General features: G+C 35.4%; 3 pseudogenes; 1 reads left to right on the top strand and 2 right to left on the bottom strand.

Moving 5' to 3' along the window:
* Positions 1 to 8,210: 8,210 nt before the first annotated feature.
* LOC125420241 (photosystem I P700 chlorophyll a apoprotein A2-like) lies at positions 8,211 to 10,182 on the bottom strand (annotated as a pseudogene).
* Positions 10,183 to 10,207: 25 nt separating this feature from the next.
* Positions 10,208 to 18,431, bottom strand: LOC125420240 (photosystem I P700 chlorophyll a apoprotein A1-like; annotated as a pseudogene).
* A 3,995-nt stretch (positions 18,432 to 22,426) lies between these two features.
* LOC125420238 (photosystem II protein D1-like) lies at positions 22,427 to 23,487 on the top strand (annotated as a pseudogene).
* Positions 23,488 to 27,112: the final 3,625 nt, after the last annotated feature.

Raw genomic sequence — 27,112 nt, 5'->3', positions numbered from 1 at the left:
AGATGAGAAGAAGGGGACCACGTTGGTTTTTGAAAATGAGGCTTATATGTGTAGCCATCTCATTCATTTAGCAATATAAGCTTGAAATTACAACTAGTTCACACATGCCAAGCATGTGAGCTTACAAAATGAGTAAAGTATTTGAAATTTAAAAAGTAAAATGGTCAACACCTAACTTTTCATACACAAAAGAGGTAAAAACCAGCTGCAACATGTCTATTCCAAATATAGTAAAAAGTGGCACATGGTTTGAACTAAGTTCCTATTGTTTAACTAGTTTGGGTAAACAACCAAACTAGCTTCACCTACTTAGTTCTCCTTTGTATCTGCTTATGAAACTTGGTTTGAAGCATCCTTGGTCATCAATAAATATTTTTCCAAGAGCCAGGAAAGTTCTAGTATCGGATCATGGGCCAAACAGCTCCAAAACTGACCCATACTCTGCATACTGGGCCCATTAGATATAGCAAACTGTGTGGAATAGAAAATGGACTTTCCCATGTCATTTTGATCTGAAATTTGAACCATAGTCTTCTATATATGTATGTAGACATCCCTCAAAATATAAGCCTAAAACGCCATTTGAAACCTGAGATATAAGATAAACAGTGGACCTATGTTGCTGGAAATTATGAATCCAGCACCATAGGCATTTCAAGCATAACGTTCCTACTCTTTTGTGCATAGTTTTGCCTATGCTTTTGCATACATAACTTAGGCACAAAACATTATCAAAATATACCTTGCATCAATTAAAAACATTCAAAAAATATAAACTCATAAAAGGAAAGGAGGTGATACCAAGGTGTGCATGCTAGCCGGTTACATGCACCATCAAGTGGCAAAATTGCCACACTTCAATGTTCACATATAACCGCGTCGCCTGTACCTCCAATCATAATTTTTTTTTTGTTTTTTAATTAGTTCTTTTATTGTTCATCAACAAATAAACACTGAAAATATTTCTTAAAATGTGAAGAAAAAATATTAAGATGGTTGTTTAATATTTTTGTTTTTCAAGTCAAGTTTATTTGCTTATACATTTGCAAGTCTTTTTTTTTTTCTCTTTTTACAAAAGAAAACAAATGACGCACTACCTTAAAAATGCATCGCCTGTTTTATGTGTTTTTTTTTTTTTTTGTGATTGTTCATCTTCAAATACACAATTAAAATATTAGTTAAAATGTTAAGAAAAATTAATAGCTAGTTATATTGCTTAAATATTTTCACTGCTTATTTGAAGTTGGAAAAAAATCATTTTCAAAGGAAAAAAAATGAAAAAACAATTTAAGAGATTTGCAAGTTTAAACAGAAAATCAACTGTACTTCGAAAAAAATTATTTAAAGAAAAAAGAAAAAAGAGCAAGCGACGTGAAAAGGAGATATTGCATCACCTATTCTCTTAAAAACAAAGAATAGGCGACCCTAAACGAAGTGGTTGCCTTGCCTATTCCTTTTTTTTTTTAAATAAAAATAAAAATACAATTTAAGAGATTTGCAAGTTTAAACAGAAAATAAAGTGTACATGAAAAACAGAATAATCGAATAACCACCTCAGTTATATTGCTTAAATATTTCACTACTTATTTGGATTGAAAAATATCCTTTTTAAAGAAAAAAAAAAGGCGACGCTAAAAGAAAAAATTGTGTCACCTATTCATTTAAAAAAAAAAAAGAAAATACAATTTAAGAGATTTGCAAGTTTAAACAAAAAATAATCTATACTTGGAAATAGAATTATTTAATGAAAAAAGAAAAACGAGCAGGCGACGCAAATAGAAGTTGTTGCATTTCCTGTTCCTTTAAAAAACAAAGAACAGGCGACACTCAATGAAGTAATTGCACCGCCTGTTCCCTTTTCAAAAAATAAAAATAAAAATACAATTTAAGAGGTTTGCAAGTGTAAATAGAAAATAAATTGTATATGAAAAACAAAATAATTGAACAACCACCTCAGTTGTATTACTTAAATATTTTCACAGATTATTTGAAGTTGAAAAGAAATAAGATTTAAAGGGAAAAAAATAAAACAAAGAACAAGCGATGCTAAAAGAAGTAATTGAATTGCCTGTTCCTTTAAAAAAAAAATGAAAATACAATTTAAGAGATTTGCAAGTTTAAACAAAAATAAACTGTAATTGGAAAAAAATTTATTTAAAGAAAAAAGAAAACAAAAAGGCAATGCTAAAAGAAGTTATTGCATTGCCTGTTTCCTTTTAATAAAAAAAAGAACAGGTGACGCTAAGCCAAGTAACTGGAACGCCTGTTCCTTAAATAAATAAAAAAATTACAATTTATGAGATTAGCAAGTTTAAACAGAAAATAAACTATACATGGAAAAAAATTATTTAAAGAAAAAAGAAAAAAGAACAGGTGACACTAAAAAAAGTTATTGCGTCGTCTATTCCCATAAAAAAAAAAAAGAGCGGGCGATGCTAAAGGAAGTAATTGCGTCGCCAGTTCCTCTTTAACAAAAAAACTAAAAATAAAATTTAAGAGGTTTGTAATTTTAAATAGAAAATAAATTGTACTTGGAAAAGACTTATTTAAATAAAAAAGAAAAAAACAGGCGACACTAAAAGAAGTTATTGTTGAAGTGTGGCAATTTTGCCACTTGATGGTGCATGTCACCGGCTAGCATGCACACCTTGGTATCACCTCCTTTCCTTTTATGAGTTTATATTTTTTTTATGTTTTTAATTGATGCAAGCTATATTTTGATAATGTTTTGTGGCTAATTCTTGTATGCAAAAGCATAGGCAAAACTATGCACAAAAGAATAGGAACGTTATGGATGAAATGCCTATGGTGCTCGATTCATAATTTCCAGCAACATAGGTCCAATATTTATCTTATATCTCAGGTTTCAAATGAATTTTTGGGTTGACATTTTGAGGGATATCTGCAGACATATATATAAGACTATGGTTCAAATTTCAGGTCAAAATGACATGGCAAAGTCCATTTTCTATTCCAAACAGATTGCTGTATCTGATAGGCCCAGTATGCAGAGTATGAGTCAGTTTTGGAGCTGTTTGGCCCATGATCCGATTCCAGAACTTTCCTGGCTCTTGGAAAAATATTTATTGATGCCCAAGGATGCTTCAAACCAAGTTTCATAAGCAGATACAAAGGAGAACTAAGTAGGTGAAGCTAGTTTGGTTGTTTACCAAACTAGTTAAACAATAGGAACTTAGTTCAAACCATGTGCCATTTTTTACTATATTTGGAATAGACATGTTGCAGCTGGTTTTTACCTCTTTTGTGTATGAAAATTTAGGTGTTGACCATTTTAATTTTTAAATTTCAATACTTTACTCATTTTGTAAGCTCACATGCTTGGCATGTGTGAACTAGTTGTAATTTCAAGCTTATATGGTTAAATGAATGAGATGGCTACACATCTAAGCCTCATTTTCAAAAACCAACTTGGTCCCCTTCTTCTCATCTCTTCTTCAACACCTTAGAACACTCTAGGAACCCTAAAAACCAGAAAACACCATAACCAAAACCTAAAAACACAACTCACACACAACCATTCCCAAAGCATCACCAAAAGCTTGCTTGTTGCTAACACTTCAAGCTAGCTTGCTCTTGGTCATAACCTTCTCACCCCAACAAAGTGTTATCAGAGCAAGGCACATTTTTGTGAGATTTGTGAGGTTTTTGGGCTGGTTCGTTCCTTGAGAGTGAAGAGATAATTGAAAGCACAAATATATTTTCATATTCCTTCTTCAAGTTTTTCGAATTCTTCTCCTCCTATCTTCAATGGGGAGAACTACAACGGTTGGAGTATCAAGATGCAAGCCTACTTGAAGGCTTATGGTCTTTGGGAGGTCACCATAAATCCCGAAGAACCCAAGCCTTTAAGACAAGGGGCAACGGTCAACCAAATCAAGTACCATGAGGAGGAATTGGCTAAAGGTTTCAAGGCACTCGCCGCCATTCATTCTTGTATTAGTGATACCATTTTTACAAAGATAATGGCATGTGAGAGTGCCAAAGAAGCTTGGGACAAACTTCAAGATGAGTTCCAAGGGAGTGCAAGGACAAGACAAATGTAAATCCTTAACCTAAGGAGGGAGTTTGAGACTATCAAGATGAAAGACAAAGAAACGGTTAAGGAGTTCACCACAAGGCTTCTTAATGTGGTGAATCAAATTAGAGTGCTAGGTGAAAGATTAAGTGACCAAAGGATTGTGGAGAAGGTGTTGGTCTCCTTGTCTGAGAGGTTTGAGGCTAAGATATCTTCATTGGAGGAGTCAAGGAACCTAAATGAAATTTCCTTGATCGAGTTGGTGAATGCCTTGCAAGCTACGGAGCAAAGGAGGAGGATTAGACATGAAGAATTAATGGAGGCTGCATTTGTGCCTAAACAACATCAAAAGACACAAAATCAAAAGAAGAAGAAGCTTAAGGTCATAAAGGAGAAAGGTGAAACTAGCAAACCCGAGAGGAAGTCCTATGAACCTTGTCACCATTGCAAGAAGAAAAGTCATCATCCAAGAAGGTGTTGGTGGAGGCCGGATGCATTTTGCCATAAATGCCAACAAAATGGTCATGTGGAGAGAGTATGCAAGGCTAACAAGAAAGATAAGTAACAAGCAAATGTTGCTAAAGATAATGCAAGTGATAGTGAATCTGAAGAGTTGTTTGTTGCTACTTGTTTTAGTACCATTAAGAATGATGAAGGATGGATCATTGATAGTGGAGCAACACACCATATGTCTCACAAGCATGAGTGGTTCACAAACTTGGATAGGAGCAGCCACAACAAAGTTAAAATTGGAAATGGAGCCTTGATGGAAGTGAAAGGCAAAGGAGATGTGGTGATACACGCCACCAAAGATATCAAAACTATCCATGATGTTCTCTATGTACCTTCTTTATGTGAGAACTTACTTAGTGTAGGTCAAATGCTTGAGAACAAATATGCATTACACTTCTCAAACATGACATGCACTATAGTTGATCCTCATGGAAATGAATTAATGTGTGTTGGAATGAAGAATAAGAATTTTAGGTTGAATATGGATGAAAATGGTGCATCGGTTGCATTGAACACCAAAGTTGAGAACACCTCTCAACTTTGGCATAAAAGACTAGGCCATGCTAGCTTTAAGTCATTGGTAGGAACACATGAACTTGTTAGAGACATGCCATTGGTGGAGAAGCAAGAACATGTGTGTGAAGTGTGTCAAAAAGGAAAGCATACTAGGCTAGCATTTCAATCTTGTTTTTGGAGATCAAAGGAGAAGCTAGGACTTATTCATTCGGATATTTGTTGTCCTATGAGGGTTCCATCCTTAAATGGCAGCAAGTATTTCATAACTTTCATTGATGATTACTCAAGAATGTGTTGGGTGTATTTCCATGAAAGAAAATCACAAGCTTTGGAGAAGTTTGTAGAATTTACGAAGTTAGTGCAAAATCAATCCGGTTGCACTATAAAGGTGTTAAGGACGGACAACGGTGGGGAATACACAAGTGAGGCTTTCAAACAACTTTGTAAGGATCATGGCATAGTTCATCAATTCACTACACCATACACACCACAACAAAATGGTGTATGTGAAAGGAAGAATCGTACCATCATGGAGGTGGCTAGATATTTGTTATTTGAAAGTGGCTTGCCAAAGAAGTTTTGGGCCGAAGGAGTTAATACATCCATCTACATCCAAAATAGGCTTTACTCTAAGTCTTTGAGGAGTAAAACCCCATTTGAGCTTTGGTTTGAATATAAGCCTTCTCTTGACCATCTAAGGGTATTTGGAAGCATTTGTTACATTCTAGTACCATAAGATAAGAGAGGAAAGCTTGATGAAAGGTCACAAGTTGGTGTCTTGGTTGGCTATAGTGATGTGACCAAAGGATATAGGGTGTATAACTTGGAAACTAAGAAACTTGTGATAAGTAGAGATGTGAAAGTTGATGAGGAAGCTAAATAGGTTTGTAGTAAGGAGGAGTTGGTTAGTATGGATGAAGACAATTGGCTCATGATAAGGATGAGGAACAAGGAAATGATGAAGGTGCTGCCCATGATGATGAATATGATGAGAATGAGCTAGAAATCTCCATAGGGGCTGATTTGGAGATTGGTGATGGTGTGAGAGGCACAAGACCTCTTAATGAGATTTATGAAAGGTGTAATGTGGCATTGAGTGATCCAATCAATGTCCAAGAGGCTATGGCAAGAAAAGAGTGGAGACAAGCCATGCAAGATGAAATCGATGTGATAAACAAGAATGACACTTGGAGCTTGGTAACAAAACTGAAGGGAAAGAATTCTATTGGGGTGAAGTGGATCTTTAGGACCAAGTACAATCCAGATGGGTCCATAAACAAGCACAAGGCAAGGCTTGTTGTCAAAGGATATGCACAACAAGTCGATGTGGATTATGGAGAGACTTTTGCACTGGTTGTAAGGATGGAAACCATAAGACTTCTCCTTGCAATTTCGGTACAAAAGTCTTGAAAAGTATATCACCTTGATGTGAAGTCAGCCTTTTTGAATGGAGTATTGAAGGAGGAGCTCTATGTTATGCAACCCGAAGGTTTTGTGAAGAAAGGAAGTAAAGAGAAGGTATACAAGCTACACAAAGCCTTGTATGGCCTTGAACAAGCTCCTAGGGCATGGTATGCCAAGATAAATGGTTTTTTGACAAAGCATGGATTTAGGAGGAGTCCTAATGAGCCTACATTGTATATTAGGACTTATGGTTGCATGGTGTTGGTGTTTTTTTATGTTGATGACCTCCTAGTGACCGGTGGTAATGAGAAGAAGTGAGCAATTTCAAAAGTAAGCTAGAATTGAACTTTGAGATGTCTAGCCTTGGAGAGATGAAATACTTTCTTGGAATTGAAGTTGTCCAATCATCCAAGGGCATCTTCATATCTCAAGAAAGCTATGTGAAGGAGTTGCTCAAGAAGTTTGACATGGAGGATTGTAATAGCGTTGCCACACCTATGAATGAAGGCACCAAGTTGGTGAAGGATGATGATTCTCCAATATAATCTATACATTTCGTATCAGGAATGAAAAAAAAAGATGCGGATATAGTCGAATGGTAAAATTTCTCTTTGCCAATGAGAAGATGCGGGTTCAATTCCTGCTATCCACCGAGAATAAAAACTTAATGTATTTAAGTTAATAGAATAAAAGATTAAGTAAAGTTTATCACAATAGTATATTGGTTCTATCCCCCCTTCTTTTTCTCCCGCTTCCAAAGAAAAATGGTAATTAATTACTAGTTAACAAATTAACAAAACCAAACCTAAAAGTTTTTGCCAAAAAAATGTTGTGGAGATGGGATTTGAACCCGTGACCTTAAAGGTTATAAGCCTTGCGAGCTACCAAGCTGCTCTACCCCGCAATGAAAAGATGAGTGGAAAACTAATGGGCAAACAAAGATTGAATGCGCCGCTCGACCATATCTGTACAAGGAGGATAGCCCATTTATATAGAATGGTAAAGCGACCTTCTATGATCATCGATCATAGAAATGAATAGAAAAATGAAGAGATATTTTAATCCATACCAACTCGATCATGTTGGTCTAGGCAACAAGCATGCATAAACCATTTCACGAAGTATGTGTCCAGATAGACTGACGTCTCGATAGTTAGCTCTCGGTCTTCCGATCGAAAAACAATGTTGATGAAGGCGTGTAGGTGCACTATTACGGGGTGGGGATTGTAACTTCCATGAATTTCCCATTTTTCACTCAACGATGGAACTTTGCTTATTTCTTTTTTTGAGGATCGACGAATCAAATGATATTTTTGTTCCAATTTTTGCCTCTTCTTCTCCCTCTAAATCAAACTTTTTCTTGCCATAATGGTTTTACTCCTATTAGTTTAGTTTCAATGATACAAGTCGGATCCTAGACATAGAAATATAAGAAGGCAGTCCCCCTTCTTCATCGAAAGAAATGATATTATCGAGGATAATACAACACATAAAAAAAAATAATTAACCAAATTTGACTGATGTAGAGGCTATCAAGATAGCTGCATAATTGAATATATAACCTACAGAAAAGTGGGCTAACCCGACCAATCTTGCTTGCACCATGGAAATAGCCACCAGTTTATCTCTCCATCCAATCAAATTAGCCAAAGGTGTTCGTTCATGAGCCCATGCTAAAGTTTCAATCAATTCTTGCCAATATCCACGCCAAGATATTAAGAACATAAACCAAGTAGCCCAAACAAGATGTCCAAATAAAAACATCCATGCCCAAACTGAAAAACTATTCATACCAAAAGGGTTATATCCATTGACAAGTTATGAAGAGTTTAACCATAAATAATCTCTTAACCATCCCATCAAATAAGTGGAAGACTCATTAAATTGTGAAATGTTACCCTGCCATAATGTGATGTGCTTCCAATGCCAATAAAAAGTCACCCATCCAATGGTATTTAACATCCAGAAAACCGCCAAATAAAATGCATCCCAAGCCGAAATATCATAAGTGCCACCTCGTCCTTGACATTTGCAAGGAAAACTATAACCAAAATCCTTTTTATCTAGCACTAACTTGGAACCATGTGCATCTAAAGCCCCTTTTACTAAGATCAGTGTAGTTGTATGTTCACCTAAAGCAATAGCATGATGAACCGAGAAGTCTCCGAGACCCATTGTTAGGAATAGTGAACTACTATTCTCATTAACAGCATTTAACCAACCAGGCAACCATATGCTTTGACCTACATTAAACACAGGACCATAGTTGAAGATAAAAGTACATCGAACCCATATGAAGCTTTACCATGAGCCGATTGTATCCATTGAGCAAATACAGGTTCGATCAAGATTTGTTTCTCTGGAGTACCAAAAGCAAGCATGACATCTTTATGAACATAAAGTCCTCAAGTATGCAACCCCAGAAAGAGGCTAGCCCAACTTAAATGGGAGATAATGGCTTCTTTAGGGTCTAACATTCTTGCCAATACATTACCCTCATTCTGTTCTGGATTGTAATCTCTAATAAAAAATATAGCTTCATAAGCAAAAGCCCCTATCATGATGAATCCTGCGATGTATTGGTGATGAGTAAATAAAGCAGCTTGAGTAGTAAAGTGTTGTGCTATGAACGCATAAGCAGGTAAAGAGTGCATGTGTTAAGCGACCAAGGAAGTAATAACCCCTAAAGAGGCTAGAGCAAGGTCCTATTGAAAATGAATCGAATTATTTATTGTGTCATAAAGACCCTTATGTCCATGCCCCAGTCGCCCCCCCCCCCCCAAAGGAATATGTGCTTCGAAAAGATTTTTTATACTGTGCCCAATCTCGAAATTAGTTCCATACATATGACCAGCAATAAGAAAAATAAATGCAATAGCTAAATGATGATGAGCAATATAGTCAGTCATAAACTCTGCGTTTGTGGATGGAATCCTCCGAGAAGGGTTAGAATGGTAGTTCCTACCCCTTGGGAGGTACCAAATAAATGACTACTTGAATCGGGGCTTTGAGCATAAAGATTCCATTGACCTGTCAAAAGTGGGCCTAATCCTTAGGGGTGCAGCAATACATCTAAGAAATTATTCCAGCGAACATATTCCCCCCCCCCCCCCTTCCACCCCGGCTCCCAGAATGGCGACATGAACTAAATATCCTGTCCAAGCCAAGGAACTTACTCCGAATAGTCCTGATAAATGATGATTGAGGCATGATTCGGCATTTTTGAACCACGAAATGCTCAGTTTCTATTTCGATTGTCGGTGTAACCAACGGCTATTAAAGCTATGGCAGAAAGAAATAATAAAAAAGGAGCTCCATTATAAAGATCTCCATTAGCACGTAAACTGATTGTACACCACCACTACGTGATATTCATTAGGCCAAGAGCACCCCCCCTAGTAAAAGCTTCCATAGCCGGTTGACCAAAATGAGGATCCAAAATTGCATGAGCAATAGATCTTACCCCGTAAAGGGTCCTACACCCATGCCTTAAAGTTTCCTTGCCAAGCTACATGAAACAGATTTCCAAAAGTCAACAGAAAAATTATTGCTAATTCCCTGAAATGGGAAGCAAAAATCTTCTGATAATGACATATGTCAATAATATCATCATGACTTTCGAAGTCATGTGTGGTAGCAATACCAAACCAAATACGATGTGTAGTGGGGTCCTGAGATAAGCCTTGGCTAAACCTTGGAAATCTTAATGCCATAATGCCTTTCAAATACTCCTAGCTATTATCTTACTGCAATAATTCTTGCTAAGAAGAATGCCCATGTTGTGGCAATTCCACCTAAAAGGTAATGGGTTACTGCTACAGCAAGTCCTTGGACAACGCTCAAGGCTCTAGGCTGAGTAGTAAGAGCTACTTTTAATTTATTATGAGCCCAAACGATGGATTCAGTAAGTTCTTACCAATAACCATGCCCTCTGAATAGACACATTAGACTAAAGTCCATACAAAATGAACACCTAGGAAAGAAAGGCCATATGCAAATAATGAAGAGCCATAGGACTGAATTACTTGGGATGCCAGTGGCCATAAGAAATCGCAGAGCCACCCATTATCCTTAATGGAACTTTACGCAAAGTTGCCTCCGTTGATATGAGTTACCTGATACGAACCTAGGACGACCTGCTCCTAAACCCGTATTATATTAGCCCGGATCTTTAATTAAGTTTAAGTTCTAATGGAATGGATCTCAAACCCTAACCAACCTGTGGTTAGAAACCTTGGTATAATGTAGACGCCACAATAGGGGATGGAAAACCTATTGATAAGTCAAGCTAAAACAACCAATTCTCTAATGGTGTTTTAGGTGTTCTCAAAGAACAAAGAGATAATTGATCTCACAAGTACTTTCTTAATCAAATCAAAGTTGTATTCTTATTGATAACTAATCCTTTAAATAGGCTACAAAGCCAAGAAATAAAACCCTAGAACATAAAGAATACCGGCCACCACACATAAATAAACCTAGTTGGCCGAAACTATACTTCCTTTCCTAATCTAAGTTTGATTAATTAATTCCTTTATATTAAAATAGGAATTAATTAATTCACAATGGAAAGAATAAAATAAAAACCTTCGTAAAGTTATTTGTCCAGAAAATAAATAAATAAAAGCCAAAAAGTAATGGTAGTTTCCTACAACAAAAAGTAAAAACAAATTAGGAAACTAAAAATGCTAGCCTTTTGTTCAAGTTGACTTTGATCAATCTTTGACCTCTTTGAGCTCCAAATCAGCTCCTAGATGCTTTGTAGGATACCAAATAAGCTGAATATGAAGTCCCACACGTTGCCCATGCTTGGAAAAATAAGAAAAGGCTAATACAGTAAAATACAGTAAAGCCAGCAAGCAATACAGCAAATTCGGCCAAATTGTTGATGCTGTCCGTACAAGCCCTTTTTGATTGCATTTGAGGCTCCTTTAACTTGATTCCATGAAATATTAGGCATATGTATTGAACCCATAAAGCATTGGAACCATTTCATGCTTCCCGGACTCCAAAAATGTACCAAAACCATCACCCGGGTCCGTATCGGCTTCCACCACTTGGATGCTTAGAATAGGCTTTGTATCTTCAACTATGGACAAGCTCTGTTGAGATTGATTACCCCCTGTATGAATACTCCCAGGTTGTCCTTAAATCTCTTAATTGGAGCTTTTGTGATTGGCCTAGTCTTCATCCGTGTCGAGTCAGCACCCCAGCAGGTTATCGGTGGAGCGGGCTCGGGCGGAATCACATCATTACTAGTTCTTGATCACTTATACTACCATAAACATAGGACTGCATTTTCCACCTGAAATGGAATATTACTACTGAAATTGAATTATACATCCAGAATAGCCCTAAGAAGACATGATCTGAAGCGAATACTTGACATGTCCCCCCCCCCCTTTCCAGGCCTATCACAAGAGAAATGAAAACCAAGATTTGCTTTATCTGCTATCAAGCGTGAATTACGAGCTGATGCGAATTCGCCTGGACTCGTACAACCGACAACCCGCTGGGTGCTGATCTATTACGGATGAAGGTGGGACCAATCACTAGAGCAAAAGCCAAGAAGTTCAAGGATAACCTTGCTGTGCTTATTCAAAGGATAAATCATAATCAAGAAGGAATGATCATGACCAAAGAACCAAGACCTGTTTTGCTGATACATGCGCTGGAGACTGGTACAGACCCGGGTGACAGTTTTGGTACATTTTTTGAGTCTGGGAAGCATGAAATGGTTCCAATGATTTATGGGTTCAATACATATGCCTAAGAGATCATGGAATCAAGTTAAAGCAGCCTCAAATGCAATCGAAAAGGGCTTGTACGGACAGCATAAACAATTTGGCCGAATTTGCTGTATTGCTTGCTGGCTTTACTGTATTTTACTGTATTAGCCTTTTCTTATTTTTCCAAGCATGGCCAACGTGTGGGACTTCATATTCAGCTTATTTGGCATCCTAAAAAGCATCTAGAAGCTGATTTGGAGCTCAAAGAGGTCAAAGATTGATAAAAGTCAACTTGATCAAAAGGCTAGCATTTTTAGTTTCCTAATTTGTTTTTACTTTTTGTTTTAGGAAACTACCATTACTTTTTGGCTTTTATTTATTTATTTTCTGGACAAATAACTTTATGAAGGTTTTTTATTTTATTCTTTCCATTGTAAATTAATTAATTCCTATTTTAATATAAAGGAATTAATTAATCAAACTTAGATTAGGAAAGGAAGTATAGTTTTGGCCAACTAGGTTTCTTTATGTGTGGTGGCCTGTTTTCTCTAAGGTTTTTAAGTTGTCTTTTCAAAGCCTATTTAAAGGCTTAGTTATCAATAATAATTAACTTTGATTTGATTAAGAAAATACTTGTGAGATTAATTATCTCTTTGTTCTTTGAGAACACCTAAAACACCATTAGAGAATTGGTTGTTTTAGCTTGACTTATCAATAGGTTTTCCATCCCCTATTGTGGCGTCTACATTATACCAAGGTTTCTAACCACAGGTTGGTTAGGGATTGAGGTCCATTCCATTAGAACTTGAACTTAATTGAGATCCGGGCTAATATAATACGGGTTTAGGAGCAGGTCGTCCTAGGTTTGTATCATTTAGTATCAGAGCTAAATTTTGTTCAGGTTTGATCTATCTTTATTTGCTTTATTTTTTTTTTGTGTTATCCTTCAATTTTAGCATTAGGTTAAGGTTGTATCTATATCATACACGTTTTGCATCTTTAAAAAAAAAAAAAAAATTCATTCCTAGTTGAATTAGGATTTCCTTGTTTTATCGTATTTTGGTTTCCTAGTTTGTTGGTTGATTTTTCATCATTGTTCTTGTTAATTTTGGTTTTTGTTAATTTTTATTTGTTGTTTTAGTCTTAAATATTTGCATTCATATATTCAAAAAAAAAAAGAAAAAAAAAAGAAGGGTTTGTGGCAACATATTAAAAAAAAAAAAAAAAACAGCACTTTTGTTTTTGTTGGAAGCTACGGGTTTGGTGGATTTTTGGGGTGGAATTGCAAATTTTGGTGTTGATCTTTGCTACTGCAGTTGATTTATTTTCTGTGAGTGAAAAAAAAAAAAAAGAAAGAAGAAGAAAAAGCCAAATTAAAAAAAAAAAAAATCGGTTTGTTGAATTCGGTGTTTGCTGGAAATTTCCTTGAACTGCCGCATTGTTGACTATTTATTCCATATTTGGAGTTTTTGGAGAGTTATTTTTGCTGCTGGATATTTGAGTTTGAGTGCTAAATTATTTGGATTAAAATTAGTTAAAGGATTTGATACAAAAACTTGAATTACAAAGAACAACAACCAACAACTTTTCTATATTTTTGTTCTCTTTGATTCTTGTTCGTATTTGAATTTCTTTTTCTAGAATTTTATTCTTGACCTCATAATCTATTACCATCTGGTCCAGTTCTTCAAAATTCCAAAGTTTTCTCATTAATTTGCTTTATTTTGTCTACAAAAACCGAAAATAGGTATTTTCATTCCGTTCGGTATTTGTTTATTTTTGCTTACTGTTTTGTTGATAAGTTTAATTAAAACATACTAGTGATCTAATTGCTGTTTTGTGGGTGTTTTAATTAGAACTTTGAGATAATTCATTGAGCAGAAAAAGGCAAGAGTGTGTGAGCTTAAAAGAGGGTAAAAGCCGAAACTAGTGTGCAAACACGAGTGTCGAGACCTTGTTTGAGTGGAACACATGAGGGAGTGAATATTGTGAGGATTTATTTTATTTTTGCAGTATTTTTCTAACATGGCAGATTCTAGAATAAGAAGAGGAGATCCACCCTTGAGGATCAATGAGGAAGAGTCCATAGCAGTCCATGGCGATGCCCGAGCTACCGGGAGTGGAGACCAAGTTGACATGAGAGCTGTTCTGGAGTCAATACAGTGGGTTAATACTCAAGTTGAGCATATGAATCAAAGAATGGGAAGGCTAGAAGTCTTACAAGGAATGCCTAACACAAGAAATAGGCAAGAATTCCATGGAGGACAAGGCCGAGGACGAGGAGGTCGTGAGAGACCGAGAGAGGAATTTGATGAGGAGCCATTCGGTGGAGACTTTGAGGAAGGTATGGACGAAACTTTTGCTGTCCAAGATAGAGCTGGCCATGGAAGATATAGGAGGGAAGATACAGATGATGATTTGGGAAATGTCAAGGTTAGCATCCCACCTTTTATGGGTAAAAGTGATCCGGAAGCTTATTTGGAGTGGGAAGAAAAATGGAGATGATTTTTTACTGCCACAACTATTCGGAAGGTAAGAAGGTGAAGTTGGCAGCAATGGAGTTTGGCCATTATGCACTCCAATGGTGGACAAATGAGCAAAGCACCCGAAGAAGAGTTGGTGATGACTTGATTACAACATGACGACAAATGAAAGGAGCCATGAGAAAGCGGTTTGTGCCATCACATTACCATAGGTTGCTGCATAAACGGCTTCAATCTTTGTCTCAAGGAAGTAGGTCCATGGAGGATTATTACAAAGAGATGGAGATGCTCATGATGAGGCTGAATATGAATGAGGATAGGGAGGCAACAATGGCGAGATTTCTTGGTGCTTTGAACCGTGACATTGCCAACCAGCTTGAATTGTAACAATACTTGGAGTTGAAGGAGATGTTGCATGTTGCCGTTAAGCTTGAGAACCAATTCAAGAGGAGGGGTGTTAGCACATGGTTTGTAGGAGTTTCTAGCAGGGGAAGGACAAGTTCAAGTGGCTGGAAAAACAATTCCACTTATGAAAGCAAGCTGAAGCTGAAACTTGGTGAAGAAGTTACCAACCGGCCGAGAAGAGAATTTAAAACCGAATCTGCCCAAGCCATTAAAGGTGAGGTAAAATCTGAACCTAAACCTCAAAAGTCAAGAGAAATTATTTGTTTCAAGTTCCAAGGAAGAGGACATATAGGCAGCGAATGCCTAAATAGAAGGATAATGGTAATTAGGGGTAATGGAGAAGTGGAATCCGAAAGTGAGGCTAGTGAGGCTGAAATCGAACAAGAAGATGAAGGACTTGATGATGAGGCCGAACCATTAAACACATCAAATGTTTAGCTAAATTTGGTCTCAAGGAGGGTACTTGCCTTTTACAAGGATGAAGAACAAATTCAACGAGAGAACATCTTCAAGAGGAGGGGAATGATGCGAATCCGCCAGAACCCGTACAACCGACAACCCGCTGGGGTGCCGATCTGTTACGGATGAAGGTGGGACCAATCACTAGAGCACAAGCCAAGAAGTTCAAGGATAACCTTGCTGTGCTTATTCAAAGGATAAATCATAATCAAGAAGGAATGATCATGACCAAATAACCAAGACCTGTTTTGCTGATACAGGCGCTGGAGACTGGTACGGACCCGGGTGACAGTTTTGGTACATATTTGGAGTCCTGGAAGCATGAAATGGTTCCAATGATTTATGGGTTCAATACATATGCCTAAGAGGTCATGGAATCAAGTTAAAGCAGCCTCAAATGCAATCAAAAAGGGCTTGTACGGACAGCATCAACAATTTGGCCGAATTTGCTGTATTGCTTGCTGGCTTTACTATTTTTTACTGTATTAGCCTTGTCTTATTTTTCCAAGCATGGGCAACGTGTGGGACTTCATATTCAGCTTATTTGGCAACCTAAAAAGCATCTAGAAGCTGATTTGGAGCTCAAAGAGGTCAAAGATTGATAAAAGTCAACTTGATCAAAAGGCTAGCATTTTTAGTTTCCTAATTTGTTTTTACTTTTTGTTTTAGGAAACTACCATTACTTTTTGGCTTTTATTTATTTATTTTCTGGACAAATAACTTTAGGAAGGTTTTTTATTTTATTCTTTCCATTTCTTTCCATTGTAAATTAATTAATTCCTAATTTAATATAAAGGAATTAATTAATCAAACTTAGATTATGAAAGGAAGTATAGTTTTGGCCAACTAGGTTTCTTTATGTGTGGTGGCTGGTTTTCTTTATGTTCTAGGGTTTTTAAGTTGTCTTTTCAAAGTCTATTTAAAGGCTTAGTTATGAATAAGAATTAACTTTGATTTGATTAAGAAAATACTTGTGAGATTAATTATCTCTTTGTTCTTTGAGAACACCTAAAACACCATTAGACAATTGGTTGTTTTAGCTTGACTTATCAATAGGTTTTCCATCCCCTATTGTGGTGTCTACATTATGCCAAGGTTTCTAACCACAGGTTGGTTAGGGGTTGAGGTCCATTCCATTAGAACTTGAACTTAATTGAGATCCGGTCTAATATAATACGGGTTTAGGAGCAGGTCATCCTAGGTTCGTATCACGAGCAAATAGAACACCTTTTAGAAGTATCAATACCGTCACATGAATTGTAAATGCATGAATATGATGTACTAAAAAATCGGCGGTTCTTCATGGAATAGGTAACAAAGCAACCTTGCCGCCCATGGCCACCAAATCACCACCCCCCCCCCCCCCCCAAGTTGAACCGGTACTTGTTGTTGAACTAGGGGCCATTGCGCTAGGTGTTAAAGCATGGGTGTTTTGTATCCATTGAGCAAAGACGAGTTGTAATTGTATAGCAGTATCTGAAAAAATATCTTTGGGACACCCTAAAGCGCTCATAGTATCATTATGAATATACAAACCAAAACTGTGAAAACCTAAAAATATATATACCTAGTCGAGATGTGATATGATTGCATCACGATGTCTAAGGACACGATCTAATAGATCATTGTATTTAGTAGTTGGATCATAGTCTCTTACAATAAAAATGGCTGCATGTGTAGCAGCACCAACTATGAGAAATCCACCAATCCACATGTGATGTATGAACAATGAAAGTTGTATACCATAGTTAGTAGCTAGATATGGATAAAGGGGCATCGAATACATATGGTGAGCTACAAAAATGGTTAAAGAGCCCAACATAGCTAGGTTAATAGATAATTGAGCATGCCACGATGTTGTTAGGATCTCATATATACCTTTATGACCCTGGCCAGTAAATGGGCCTTTATGAGCCTCTAAAATATCTTTTATGCCATGACCAGTGGCCAAGTTGCTCCTATACATGTGACCTGCTATTAGGAAAAGAATTGCAATAGCTAAATAATGGTGTTCTATATCAGTCAACCATAGATCCCCGGTTACTGGATCTAATCCTCGATGAAAGGTAAGAAATTCTGCATATTTTAACCAATTCAATGTGAAAAAAAAGGTTGCTCCCTCACCAAAACTGGATAAATTTAAGCCAAAAGATCCCGATTCAAGATAAATTCATGAGGCATTGGAATCTCTTTAGGATCTACTCCAGTATTTAGAAATTGATTAATCGGTAAAGATACATGTACTTGATGCCTTGCCCAAGAAAGAGACCTAAGTCCTAGTAACCCTGCTAAATGATGATTCAACATAGAATCTACACCTAAGAACCAAGCTAATTTTGGAGCAGTTTTGTGATAATGGAACCAAACAACAAAAAGCATTAAGCTCGCAAAAAACAATGCACCAATTGCAATACAATAGAGCTGTAATTCACTAGTTATTCTAGATGCTCACCAAAGCTGAAAAAAACCAGAGGTTATTTGTAGTCCTTGGAAACCACCGCCTACATCACCATTCAATATTTCTTGACCCACTATTGGCCAAACCACTTAGGCATTAGGGCCAATGTGTGTATGATCGCTTAGCCATGCTTCATAATTGGAAAAACGAGCATCGTGGAAATACATACCACTCAGCCAAAGAAAAATGATGGAGAGTTGGCCAAAATAGGCACTAAATACTATTTGAGAGATCTCTTCCAAATCATTGGTATTGCTATCAAAATCGTAAGCATCAGCGTGTAAGTTTCAGATCCAAGTGGTAGTATTTGGTCCTTTAGCTATTGTTCTTGAGAAATGACGTGGTCTGGCCCATTCCTAGAAAGAAGTTTTTATGGTATCCCTATCTACCAAAATTTTAACTTCTAGTTCCGGTGAACTAATAATCATTGAGTCCTCCTCTTTCTAGACAACTCATACAAAGAGACCAGCCAATAGTTAAGTAATTAGTGAACCTATGACAGATGTTTAGAGTTATTTTTTTATCTTCTATCTCCCATCTATCTATTTTCCTTCGTTATTTACTAGAGAAGTCGATCCAGGGCAAGTGTTCGAATCTATTATGACATAGTCAGGGGGCACTTAACGGACTTTTTTAATCTTATAAAATTTTTTTGAGGGGCTTTGAATTGATGCAATTCTTTTTTATGCAACCTAATGTATTCATATCTCAATTAGAAGTTCCTAAATGAAGACACTTTATTTCTTACATAGAATATATTACTATTACTCTATCCAAACCATGTGAATAGTCATTAGTCATTACTAAGAGATATACCAGTATTACTATTTAGTCATTCGAAGGTCTCTTTTACTTTTATTAGTTATTATTATTATTAGCAGAAAAAATATATATTTTCTAACTTATATGTATATCGTTTCTAACTTGTAGAGAGCTCTGTATAGTCTTTTCCCTGCTATTCTCTTTTAATTTGTTATTCCTACTTTCGATTTTGGGTATTACCATCAATGGTAATGGGGGTTAGTTGGATTTCTATGAACAAATAAAATGGGAGATTAAGCTTTTTTCTTTTACTTATATTGATTAATTGACTAAATTCGAGCTTTTTTCTACTTCGTCTTTTTTTTTTTCGTTATTACTTTTTTCTTACATCTACATCCCTTATTTGTCTATATTTCGATTAGCTATGCAGTGCCAGTCCAACATAAGTCTTTATTTTTTTATTTAAATTTATAATATTTTATTTTTTTCTAGTTCTCCATTGTATTCTTTTCTCAAATACTCATATTGACAACAGTGTATCAAATAAATATAATTCGATCATGGATAAATGGATCTATTTTTCTCTGTGCCATAGATTTGATTTCATTTAAGGAATGGGTTCATTAGATTTTCTGTACTACAAGAAGTTTTTTTTTTTTTTTTTTTGTGATACAATTTGTTTTGCCATTTCAAATTCAATGTTGTGATTACGCCGTGCAATTCAACCTCTTTATTTATTTTATTGGGATTCTTATTGTTTCTACACATTTTAATTCTTTTATTTGGGTTGCTAACTCAATGGTAGAATACTCGGCTTTTAAGTGCGGCTAGCATCTTTAACACATTTGTATGAAGCAACGTATTCATCCATACCATTTGTAGAGTTTGTAAGATCGCGACTGGTCCTGCAAGGAATGAATGGAAAAAGTAGCATGTCGTATCAATGGAGAATTCTGAGAATATTTCATCTTTCTGGATATGTCCAAAACCTTGTTTAAATTGTTTGAATTCTTGGTGTGGCAGAAAAACAGAAATTGGAAAATCAATTTCAAGTTGGGTTGAGTAAATAAATGGACAGAGCCCAACTGTGGCCCCAATTATAGGGAAACAAAGAGTAACGAGCTTTTGGTCTTCATTTTTTAATGATTATTCGAATGATCACCTGAACTAATTGGATGTTAAAAATATATTAGTGCTTGATGCGGGAAAGGCTTTTCCATGAGGGATTATCCATTTTTTATGAGTCCTACCTATTAGGTATCCTCCATTATGAGGTGGAAATAAATGTGTAGAAGAAGGCAGTATATTGATAAAGAGATTTAAAAAAAAAAAAAATCAAAAGAGCGATTGGATTGTAAAAATAAAGGATATCTAACCATCTTGTTATCTTAGACTGAACATAAACCACTTAGATGAAAAAAAAAGAGGATAGAGAGTCTGCCAATGGTCTTACCTTTTTCCGAGGTATCTACCTTTTTCATACTATAATACATTGTTTTGACTGTATGGTACTTTGTATCATTTGATAACCCAATAAACCCCTTATCTCCAGTTCAAATTCAATTTCAAATGGAAGAATTTCAAGGTATTTCGAACTAGATAGATCTCAGCAACACGATCTCCTATACCCATTTATCTTTTGGGAGTACATTTATGCATTTGCTCATGGTCATTGTTCAAATGGATCATGTTTGCTGGAAAATGTAGGTTATGACAATAAATCTAGTTTACCAATTGTAAAACATTTAATTACAAGAATGTATCACTAGAATCATTTGATTATTTCTGCTAATGATTATGACTAAAATAAATGTTTTAGGTATAATAAGAATTTGTATTCTCAAATGATATCCGAGGGATTTGCAATCATTATGGGAATTCCATTTTCCTTATGATTCCTATGATTAGAATCTTCGAGGTCAGAAATCATAAAATATTTTAATTTATGATCAATTCATTCAATACTTCCATTTTTAAAGGACAAATTCTGACATTTAAATTATGTATCAGATGTATGAATATCCTACCCCATTCATCTAGAAATCTTGATTCAAACCCTTCGCTACTGGGCAAAAGATGCCCCTTCTTTGCATTTATTACGGCTTTTTTCTTGACGAGTATTATAACTGGAATAGTTTTATTACTCCAAAAAAATCTATTTCTTTTTTTTTGAAAAGTAATTCAAGATTTTTCTTGTTCCTATATAATTCTCATGTTTATGAATATGAATCCATCTTACTTTTTCTCTGTAATCGATCTTCTCATTTACAATTAACATCTTCTGGCATAATTTTTGGGCGAATTTGTTTCTATGGAAAAATAAAACATCCTGTACAAGAAGTCTTTTCTACTGATTTTCTAGTGGTCTTATGGTTCTTCACGGAGCCTTTCATGCATTATGTTCGATATCAAGGAAAATTGATTTTGTTTTCAAAAGATATGCCTTTTGTAATGAATAAATGGAAATATTTTCTTGTCCTTTTATGGCAATATCATTTTTTTGTGTGGACCCAACCAGGAAGGATCTATATAAACTAATTAGCCAACCATTCTTTCAACTTTTTAGGCTATCATCTTTCAGTGGTACGGAGTCAAATGCTAGAAAATTTATTAATAATAGATAATGCTATAAAGAATCTTGATACATTAGTTCTAATTAGCCTAATGATTGGATCATTAGCTAAACTGAAATTTTGTAGCGCATTACGACATCCTTTTAGTAGGTGGACCTGGGCCGATTCGTCAAATTTTGAGATTATCAACCGATTTGCCTGTGTATATAGACATCTTTCTCATTATTTCAGTGGATCCTTAAAAAAAAAAAAAAGGAGTTTGTATCGAATAAAGTATATACTTCGACTTTCTTGTCTTAAAACTTTTGGCTCGTAAACAGAAAAATATTGTACGGGTTTTTTTGAAAAGATTAGGTTTGGAATTATTGGAAGAGTTTTTTATGCAAAAAGAAAGGGTTCTTTATTTGATTTTTCCAAGAACTTATTTGACTTTTTGAAGGTTATGTTGAGGGCGAATTTGGTATTTGGATATTGTTTGCATCAATGATTTGGTCAATAATGAACGATTGGCTATTCGACCATGGAAATGGAAATTATCCTTAAATGCTGAAGAGATGACAAAAAATTTATTTAGTCATCTATTATGAAATGTTCATGCAGTAAGAGTAAGGGTTGATCAACTAAATATTCAACTTTCTTAGAGGCTTGGCTAGCGAAAGCCGTGTGCAATGAAAAATGTAAGAACGGTTTGGGGAGAGATTTTTACCTATTTTTTATTTTCTAATTCTATGAAGTAAATTATCTACTCCATCCAACAAGTTGCCGGTTTGAGCATCAAGCAACCCATTCTAATTATTCTATCAAAATCATATGTAACTAAATTAAATCCGAATTTTAATCCTAATTTTGTAAGTTATTTTATTTTCGTGTTATTTTTATTCAATTTATTTATTTGGTTTATTAAAAAAAATGGATGAATCTAGATAGATAAAAACCTTGAGATATCTATGGATGTTAAATATTGGCTGACATGGGTATATAAGTCATGTTATATTGTTAAATAACAAGCCCTCGATTATCTATTTATAGAAAATTCATGTGCTTGGGAGTCCTTGATGATTAATAATTAAATAAACCAAGATTTTACCATGACTGCAATTTTAGAGGGACACAAAAGCGAAAGCCTATGGGTCACTTGTGTAATTGGATAACCAGCACTGAAAATTGTCTTTACATTGGATGGTTTGGTGTTTTGATGATCCCTACTTTATTGACCGCAACTTCTATATTTAGTATTGCTTTCATTGCTGCCCCTCTGGTAGATATTGATGGTATTCGTGAACCTGTTTCTGGATCTCTACTTTATGGAAACAATATTATTTCTAGTGCCATTATTCCTACTTCTGAAGCGATAGGTTTGCACTTTTACCTGATATGGGAAGCAACTTCCGTTGATGAATGGTTATATCATGGTGGTCCTTACAGGCTAATTGTTCTACACTTTTTACTTGGTGTAGCTTGTTACATGGGTCGTGAGTGCGAACTAAGTTTCCGTCTGGATATGCGCCCTTGGATTGCTGTTGCATATTCAGCTCCTATTGCAGCTGCTACTGCTGTTTTCTTGATCTATCCAATTGGTCAAGGAAGCTTTTCTAACGATATGCCTCTAGGAATCTCTGGTACTTTCAACTTCATGATTTTATTCCAAGCTTAGCACAACATCCTTGTGCACCCATTTCACATGTTAGGCGTAGCTAGTGTATTCGGCGGCTCCCTATTCAGTGATATGCATGGTTCCTTGGTAACTTCTAGTTTTATCAAGGAAACCATAGAAAATTAATATGCTAATGAAGGTTGCAGATTCGGTCAAGAGGAAGAAACCTACAATATCATAACTCCTCATGGTTGTTTTGGACGATTAATCTTCCAATATGCTAGTTTCAACAACTCTCATTCTTTACATTTCTTCCTAGCTACCTGGCCTGTAGCAGGTATTTGGTTCACTGTTTTAGGTATCAACACTATAGCTTTTAACTTAAATGGTTTCAATTTCAACCAATCTATAGTTGATAGTCAAGGTCGTGTAATTAATACTTGGGCTGATATTGTCAACCGTGCTAACTTGAGTATGGAAGTTATGCATGAATGTAACGCTTATAACTTCCCTCTAGATCTAGTTACAGTCGAAGCTCCATCTATAAATGGATAAGACTTTGGTATTAGTGTATACTGAGTTATTGAAATGAAGGAACAATAATCAATTTCTTATTCTAGCAAGAAGTTTGTTATTGCTCCTTTAGGAGTTTTTTTTTTTTTTGGCTTTACTTTATCTTTACTTCAACTTACCCATACTGTCGTCATGTAGAAATTTTTATTTTCAATATCCTCTTTTCAATCTTTTTTATTTTACATTTAAATTTAAAGGTTTCAATTCCATTTTTTCTTCTTTTACTTTGAAGAATGAAAAAAAATGATAAATGGTGTAAATTGACCTATTTGTTTATAATTTGTAAGTTTGTAATTTGTAATAGGGGCAGATGTAGCCAAGTGGATCAAGGTAGGGGATTGTGAATCCACCATGCGCCAGTTCAGTTCCCATCATTTGCCCATATATATATATATATATATTTAAATTAAAAGCAAAAAAATATTAAAAATAATAAAATAGTTAACTATATATACTATATATATTAACTAAATATACTATCGATGTTAACTATTTTCTGGTTCACCCCAGCATTCCCACTTGTCCGACTGTTGCTGAGCAGTTTTTGGGTATCAAATGGACTTCCCCGGAAGGTAATTTTAATGTGGCTAATTTCCCCTCCTTTGCAATTAGTTTTGCTATAGCACCTGCTGCTCTAGCTACTTGTCCACCCGTTCCAAGTGTGATTTCTACGTTATGTATGGTCGTGCCTAAGGGCACATTGGTTGAGGTAGATTCTTCTTTTTGATCCATCAAAACCCCTTCCCAAATTGTACAAGCTTCTTCCAAAGCATACGGCTTTCTAGATGTAGATGATGATATCTATATAAATGGATCTTATATATATCGTATAATTCTTATATATATCATATAATGAAGTACCACATGAGTGGATATGTAGGAATCAAAATCTGCCGAATCACTCATGTTATGATCTTCTACATCCAAGGTCTTCCCGTTCCTTCATCTGGCTTATGTTCTTCATGCAGCATTTAGACCGAATGGCTCTATGAAATTACATTGATACTTCCACATATTACGGGTAACATAGGAGACATCTCTACTTTTCCCCTCAGGAATCCTTAGAATTACCACTACTTAGCTTTCAATTTGCCTATGAGCATCAAATAAAATGTGAATAACCCACCTTCCTCTCTTTGAAACAAGGGGCGCTTCTGGTTCTGTCGGTCCTTAAAACAATTTTGTCCTCTCCATATTACTATATCTCTAGAGTCAATAATTTTATATGAGGAACTACTGAACTCAATCACTTGCTACCGTTACTCTTCAGTTTTCTGTTGAGGTCTATCTTATAGAGGTACTCAAATTGGATCAATGATCGATTTCTAGGTTTCATCGTAAACCTAATTGGTTACTTCCAATTACGTAAATCAATAGCTCAAACCGCACTCAAAGGTAGGGCATTTCCCATTTTTATAGGAACTTCTATACCAGAAACAATGGTATCTCCAATTATATCCCCTCTGGGATGTAAAATATATTTTTTCTCACCATCCCCATAGCGTATGAGACAAATGTATGCATTTCGATTAGGATCATATTCTAGAGTTACGATTCTACCATATATGTCTTTTTCATTCTGTTGAAAATTGATTTTATCGTATAAACTCTTATGACCTCCCCCTCTATGCCCTACGGTAATGATTCCTCTAGCATTACAACCTTTGCCATAATGACGCTGCCCATAGATCAAATTATTTCATGGATTGGATTTCACTTGACTGTCTACAGCTCCTTTATGTGTGCTCGGTGTAGAAGTTTTGTATAAATGTATTGCGATGCTATTAAGTATTTTGATTTTAGTTCTTTTCTTTCTAACAGGTGGAATAGAATAACCCGGTTGAGGCATAATGATCATACGTCTGTAATGCATTGTATGCCCCATAATAGGTCCCATTCTTCTACGCTCTCCTAGGAGTCGATGACTACTCATAGCTATTACCTTGACAACAAAGAAGAGTTCGACCCAATGCCTTATTTTTGTCCTAGTTGATCCTGATTCGACATTAGAAGTTTATTGATTTTTCAATGATAACTGAATACTTTTTTCTGTAAATATTGCATATTTGATTCCGTCCATAAATCTATTTTCTTCCTTACGAGTTCTAGTGATGTGATTCCGCCCAAGCCCGCTCAACCGATAACCCGCTGGGGTGCTGACCTGAGATGGATGAAGACCAGGCCAATCATAAGAGCTCAAATTAAGAGAATTAAGGACAATCTGGGAGCATTTATACAGGGGGTAATCAATTCTTAACAGATCTTATCCATACTTGAAGATACAAAGCCTGTTCTAAGCATCCAAGTGGTGAAAGCCGGTATGGACCCAGATAGCGGTTTTGGTGCACAAATGGAGATCAGGCAGCATGAAATGGTTCCAACTCTTTATGAATTCAATACATAGGTCTAAGAGGATATGGAATCAAGTCAAGCCAGCTTCAAAGGCATTCAAAAAGGGGTTGTACGGACAGCTTCAAATTTGGCCTATTTTTATTGTATTTTGTGCTGTTTTTACTGTATTTTGCTGAGTTGGCTTTGTCTTCCACTTCCAAGCATGGGCAACGTGTGGGAGTTCCTATTCAGCTTATTTGGCATCCTACAAAGCATATTGAAGCTGATTTGGAGCTCAATTTGGTTAAAGATTGGTCAAAGTCAACTTAGTCAAAAAGCTAGTATTATAGTTTCCTAATTTGATTCTACTTTTTGTTTTAGGAAATTACCATTACTTTTTAGTTTTTATTTATTTATTTTCTGGAACAATAATTTTAGAAAAGTTATTATTTTATTATATTCATTGTAAATTAATTAATTCCTAATTCAAAATAAAGGAATTAATTAATCCAAATTAGAATAGGAAAGGAGTGAGAATTTCGGCCACCATAGGAAACTACTTTGTATGGCCAGTTTTTCCTTTGTTTTTAGGGTTTTATTTCATGGCTTTGTAGCCCATTTAAAGGCTTCTTTTTCAATAAGAATATAACTTTGATTTGATTAAGAAAATACTTGTGAGATTAATTATCTCTTTGTTCTTTGAGAACACCTAAAACACCATTAGAGAATTGGTTGTTTTAACTTGACTTATCAATAGGTTTTCCATCCCCTATTGTGACGTCTACATTATACCAAGGTTTCTATCCATAAGTTGGTTAGGGATTGAGGTCCATTCCATTAGAACTTGAACTTAATTAAGATCCGGGCTAATATAATATGGGTTTAGGAGCAGGTTGTCCTAGGTTCGTATCATTTGGTATCAGAGATAAATTTTGTTCAGGTTTGATCTATCTTTATTTGCTTTATTTTATTTTTTTTTGTTTTATTCTGAAATTTTAGCATTAGTTTAAGGGTGCATCCATCCCATACACGTTCTGCATCTTAAAAAATAAAAAATAAAAAATAAAATTCATTCCTAGTTGAATTAGGATTTCCTAGTTTTATCGTAATTTTGTTTCATAATTTGTTGGTTGTTTTTCATCATTGTTCTTGTTAATTTTGGTTTTTGTTGATTTTTTCTTTGCTGTTTTAGTCTTAAATATTTGCATTCATATATTCAAAACAAAAAAAATAGAAATAGAGAAGGGTTTGCGGCAACATATAAAAAAAAAAAAAA

The sequence above is a fragment of the Ziziphus jujuba genome, chromosome 5 (assembly GCF_031755915.1).
Source record: "Ziziphus jujuba cultivar Dongzao chromosome 5, ASM3175591v1".
NCBI classification, from domain to species: Eukaryota; Viridiplantae; Streptophyta; class Magnoliopsida; order Rosales; family Rhamnaceae; genus Ziziphus; species Ziziphus jujuba.
Note: the sequence above shows the minus strand (reverse complement) of the source record. Positions and strands in the feature narration are given on the sequence as shown.